This window comes from Carlito syrichta, unplaced genomic scaffold (genome assembly GCF_000164805.1).
Source record: "Carlito syrichta isolate Samal-C Ts95f unplaced genomic scaffold, Tarsius_syrichta-2.0.1 Scaffold308830, whole genome shotgun sequence".
NCBI classification, from domain to species: Eukaryota; Metazoa; Chordata; class Mammalia; order Primates; family Tarsiidae; genus Carlito; species Carlito syrichta.
Genome location: NW_007252926.1, coordinates 239,775 through 246,237, shown reverse-complemented (window position 1 = coordinate 246,237; position 6,463 = coordinate 239,775).

Sequence of the window (6,463 nt, the reverse complement as noted above, 5' to 3'; positions counted from 1 at the left end):
TCAGAACACTGTATCAAGAAAGGTTCTTAGGTCATTTGAGCTTACCAGAAGAATGGTAGATTAATCAGGGAAAAGGAATGCTGAGATGTCAACCAGACATTTACCAGTCTGACTTTATATCTGTAACTAGGGACAAGAAAAACTAACCATATTTACTCATAGGTATACTTGAGGGCATGTAATAAAATGGGGGCCTACCTAAGTGATTTAAATAAAATCCAAATACTAGTACATGTTATTAGAAAAAAAACATATAAGCTGGGGGAAAAGGAGAGCTTCCTTAACTAGAAAGAATAGATAGGAATTGGTGGTAGGCCTGATAACGTAAGAGACAGGAGGAAAAAACTCAGTGATTCAAAATATGTATTGTTTTGTCTCTTATATTTTATATAAATGAAATCATACAACATATGGCCTTTTGTGGTTAGTTGCTTTCACTTAGTATAATGCTTTCAAGATTTATCCATATTGCAGCATTTATCATTACTTTATTCCTTTTTACAGTCAAATAATATCTCATAGGGATATGTCACATTTTATTTTTCCACGTTGCAGTTGATGGACCTGTGGATTATTTTCACTTCTTTATAAAATAAAGAATGCATGTGCTAATTAAATATTTTTCAAATATTTTATTTTAGAATTTAAAATTATTTGACAATTGGTATCCATAACATTAATAATACTGGCATTACTACCATGCTTTTAAAGCTACCGAAATTGAAGGAGGAAAATCTATTCTGATAGCCAGTGGTAAAACTTAAAATTTATCTAGAATTAGTGAGACTAAATTTATGGGTTAAATTACTCTTGAAAACTGAAACAAAAGTATTTCCTAGGTGCTTCATCTTTCATAATCCATTTCTGAAGTGATTTTAATCTGTTCCAGCGTTGGAACAGAGCTCAATTATTTCTGTAAAACAATCACCAAAAGCATAGAGAAGAGATCGTTATAAAAGAAAAACTCATCCAACTCATACTCCAGAAAAATGTCAGTCTTATAGAGTCTTACTCTTGGCAGAAGCCAATGCAACAGAACTGACCTCAACATAACTCTATTGTACAGAATCTACTCAGAAAAAATAAATGATTCTGCCAGTCCTTAGGAAATCCTGACACACTCCTAACATCCACTTAGGCTTGTTTTCCACTTCTACTTCCCATTATATTTTTACTTTTTGATTACTACAGACAATGCTGTTATGCATTGGTGTACAAATTTGTATGTGGACATGTTTTCATTTCTCGTGGATATATTCCCAGAAGTGAAATTTCTGGGTCATATGATAACTCTGTATAACATTTTGCAAAACTGCATTCCAAAGTGGTTGTGCCATTTTATACTCCCACTAGTAATGAGGGTTCCAATTACTTCACATCTTCATCAGTACTTGATATTATCTGTCTTTTTTTTTTTTTGAATCAGAGTCGCACTCTGTCACCCAGGCTAGAGCACATTCATGACTCACCACAGCTTCGAACTTCTGAGCTCAGGCAATCCTTTCACCTCAGCCTGCTGAGTAGCTGAGACTACATGCATGCACTCTAATGCCTGCTTTATTTTTTTATTTTTGTAGAGATGAGGGCTTGCTATATTGCCCAGGCTGGTCTTGAACTCCTGGGTTCAAGCAATCTGCTCGCCTTGGCCTCCCAAAGTGCTAGGAGTATAGGCATAAAGGTATAAGCCACCGTGCCCAGCTTTGCCTGTCATCTTTATTTTAGGAACAAAGAGGCATCTCATTGTATTTATGATTTGGATTGCCCTAATGAATAATAATATTGAGTAACTTTCCAGGGCTTACTGACCATTTGGATATCTTTTTTTTAAAAAAACTTCAAATCCTTTACAGACTTTAAAATAAGGTAATTGGGTGCTTTTGATTGTTGCAACTAAAGAGGTTTTTGTTTGTTGTTTTAGAAATGGAGTCTCACTATGTTGCCCAGCTGACTTGAACTCCTGGGGTCAAGAGATCCTCATGTCTCAGTCTCTGGCCACTCTCAACACACACCACTGCAACTGGTTCAAGAGTTTTAAAAGTATATTCCTGATACAATCCCCTTATAAGGTATGTGATATACAGATATCTTTCCCATTTTGTGGGTTGTCTTTTCACTTTCTTGATAGAGACCTAAATAACAAGAGTCCACTGATAAAGTCCATATTGTCTATTTTTTCCTTTGTTCCTTGTGTTTTCGGTGTCATAGCTAAGAAACCATGACGACTTACTGCTATGTTTTTTTATAGTTCTAACTGTTACATTTAGGCATATGATACACTTTGAGTTATTTATTATATATGGTTTGAGGAAGGGGTTAAATTTCATTCTTTTGCATGTGGATATCTAGTTATTCTAGCACAATTTGATGAAAACACTATTCTTTCCCTCATAGAACTATACTGGCACCACTGTCAAAAAAGTCAGTTGACCAGAAAACTCAAAGTTTGTTTCTGTAATCTTATTTTCATTCCCTGCATCTGTATGTCCATCCTTATGCCAGTACCACAGTTTTGATTACCATATTTTTGTAATAAGTTTTGAAATTCGAACCATATTGTAGAAACAATATGTTGTATATGGTAGCGAAATATAAATTTGTGTATTGGTCTTTTTATCCCACAATCTTTGATTTACTGTTTAATAGATCTAAAAGTTTTTTTTGTGTGGATTCTTAAGGGTCTTCCATATATAGGCATACCTAAGAGTATTGTGGGTTCAGTCCTAGAACATTGCAATAAAGGAAATATTACCATAAAGTAGTCTATTATGTGTGTGACAGTATTATATCTAAAAAAATGTTACATACTTTAATATAAAAAGATTTAAAACCGGGTATGGTGGCTTACATCTATAATCCCAGCACTTTGGGAGGCAGAGGCAAGAGGACTGCTTGAGCCCAGAAGTTCAAGAACAGGCTGGGCAACATAGCGAGACCCTGTCTCTACAAAAAACCAAAAATAAATAAAATAAAGATTTTATTGCTAAAAGAATGCTACCAGTTATCTGAACCTTCAGTGAATCATAATAGTTTTGCTGAAGGAGGGTCTTGCCTTGATGCTGATGGCTGCTGACTGATAAGGACGGTGGATGTTGAAGACTGAGCTGGTTGTGGCAATTTCTTAAAATAAGACAACTAAGTATGCATTAATTAACTTTTTTCTTTTCACAAAAGATTTCTCTGCAGCATGTGATGCTCTTTGATAGCATTTTACCCACAACAGAACTTCTTCCAAAATTAGACCCAATCCTCTCAAACCCTGAGACTGCTTTATCAATTAAGTCTGTGTAATATTCTTAAACTTTTGTTGTCATTTCAATAATGTTCACAGCATCATCTGTTTGTTCATTCATAAGAAGCAAGTCCTTATCCATTCAATTTTTATCATGAGATTGCAGCAATTCAGTCACACCTTCACACTCCACTTCTTATTCTTATGCTCTTGCTACTTCCATTGCATCTGTAGTTACTTCTTCCACTGAAGTTTTGAACCCCTCAAAGTCACAAAAGGGTTGGAATCAATTAAGTTCATTGTCTTATGGGCGGTTTCTGGTGCCTGAAAACAATTACAATAGTAACATCAAAGATGACTGATCACAGGTCATCATACCAGATATAATAATGAAAAAGTTGGAAATATTGCAAGAATTACCAAAATGTGACAAAGAGAAAGTGAGTGCATGATGTTAGGAAAATGGTGCATATAGACTTGATCAACATGAGTTTGTCACAAATCCTCAATGTGGAAAGGGGGAGGGAGGGAGGGGGGAGGGAGGGAGAGAGAGAGAGAGAGAGAGAGAGAAGGAAAAGTCAATATCTGCAAAGTGCAATAAAATGAGGTATCTTTGTGCTTGGGCAAGATCACGTAAAGAGAGATAGGTTTACATCTTTTTTTTTTTTCCTCAATCTGGATGCCTTTTATTTGTGGCTTAAATGCCCTGGCTAAAACTTCTAGTACAATGTTAAATAGAAGTATTGAAAGTAGACATCCTTATCTTGTTCCTGATCTTCCTAAAAAGCATTTATTTACTCTTTTACCATGAAGTATGTCAACCGTCCAGCTTTTGAAGATGCTTTTAATCAGGTTAGGGAATTTCTTTTTACCTTAGTTGATTGCATGACTTTATCAAATTTTATTAAAAACGTATTCTGTATCTATTGAAATGATCATTTGTTTTTCTCTTCTGTTCTATTAATTTTATGTATTATATTACTTGATTTTCAGATGTCAAAGCAAAATTCCATTCTTCACATAAGTCCCAATTGGCCCTAGTGTATATATTTTTAAAATATTGCTGGATTTGATTTGATAGTATTTTGTTGAAGATTTTCCCCCCAAATCCAACAGGGATATTGGTCAGTATTACTTTTCTTTTGTTTGTTTTTGTCAAGTTGTTTTTTTTTTTTTAAATCAGGGTAATACTGGCTTGATAGAATGAGTTAAAAAGAGTTCCCTCCATGGGTATTTTTTTTTTTTTTTTTTTTTTTTTTTGAGTTGGAGTCTCACTCTGTCGCCCAGACTGGAGTGCAGTGGCCGCTCCCGGCCACCGCAGCCTCAACCCACTGGACTTCGGCGATCCTTCCGCCTCAGCCTTCCAAGTAGCCGGAACTACAGGCGTGCGCTACCACGCCCGGCTAATTTTTTGATTTATTGTAGAGATGAGGTCTCGCTGCCCAGGCGGGTCTCGAACCCGCGGGCTCAGGCAATCCACTCACCTCAGCCTCCCAAAGGCGCGGGATTACAGGCTGAGCCACCGAGCCCGGCTCATGGGTATTTTTATAAGCAGTTGTAAAGGGTTGGTGTTAATGTTCTTTAAGCATTTGGTACAATTCACCAGTGAAGGTATCTGAGTCTGGGCTTGTGGGAAGCTTTACAATTACTAATTCAATTTCTTTCCTTGTTATACAAATCTTTTCAGATTTTTTTTCTTGAATCATTATTGGTAGTCTTTGTCTAAGATGTTTTTCCATTTCATTTAGGTTGCCTAATTTGTTGACATATGGTTGTTTACAGTGTTACCTTGTGAGTCTCTTCATTTCATTTCTGTAGGTTCATTAGTATTATTTCATTTATGATTTTAAGAATTTGAACTTTCTCTCTTTTGTTCTTGGTCACTCTGCTAAAGCTTTGTCCATTTTCTTAATCTTTTTGAAGAATGAAATTTTGGTTTTATTGATTTCTATATTGTTTTCTATCTTGTTTTTTTGGTGTTCAAATTTTTATTATTTATTTTCTTTTGCTTTGTTGTATTTAGTTTGTTCTTTTTATCATTTCTAAGATTAACGTAATTTCAACTTTTTTCATATACAGGCATTATACCTATATATTTCTATGTACACATTGCTTCAATTGTATCTCATACATTATGCTGTTTTATGTTAATTTTCATTTATCGCTAAGTGTTTCCTAATTTCATTTGTTATAGTTTTCTTTCTTCATTGGTTATGCAAGAATGTGATGTTTAATTTTTAATATATTTCTAAATTTCACAAATTTCCTTCACTTGTTTCTAATTTTATTCCAATATGGAAGGAAAACATGCTTTGTATTATTTTAATCATTTAAGTTTATTAAGACTTTTTATGGTCTAAAGATGGTGTATTCTCTATGTTTACTTGAGAAGAATATATATTTTCCTGTTGTTGACAGGAGAACTTTAGAGATTCTGCTACTTCATGCTAGTTGGTGGTGTCGTTAAGTATTACATCTCCTTATTGATGTTCCTAGTTGTTCTATCCATTATTAAAAATGAGGTATAGAGATGGGAACAAGATGGTGATGGCATAGATAGACTTGTGAGATCCTCCAAACAAACCAAGACTACATACTGCTGAATGGACAGACTGTAAGGCAGAGGGAAATAGGCTCCAGTGTGATCATACACCTGTTCGTGGATGCTAGAATCAGCATATACATTCTGAACCACAGCTTCCCTCTCAATTAAACCTCAAAATTGCAACAAATACAGATTGCAGCCTACAATCCAACCTCAAAAGTGAACAAAGCCAGAAGACCCTAATAAGAAAGAACAGGATATTGCAGAAGAGAAATAAAAGCAACCCCACCTTTCCTGAAAAACAGAATTAAAGAAGGAGAGGAAAAGGGGGAGAGAGAGAGAAATCTACACAAATGAAGAAAAACCAAAAGAAGAGTATGGGTCTCTCCCAGACCCCTGGGAGGGCAGACACTGAGAAAACTGACTCCAAAATGCAAACAATGAAGAGCCCCCAGAATGAAGGGTCTCAAACTATAAATCTAGATATCAAGACATTAATGGAGAGATTAAAAAGAATTGAGGAGACACAAGAAGAAACTAGGAAGACGTAATAAAGAATACTGTGAATGAAATAAATAACAAACTGATAAGCATGGAAAGCAGAATACCCAAGCAGAAGAAAGAATCTCACAGCTTGAGGACCAAAATATAGAACTAACCCAAACTCTTAAAAACACAGAAAATAAGCG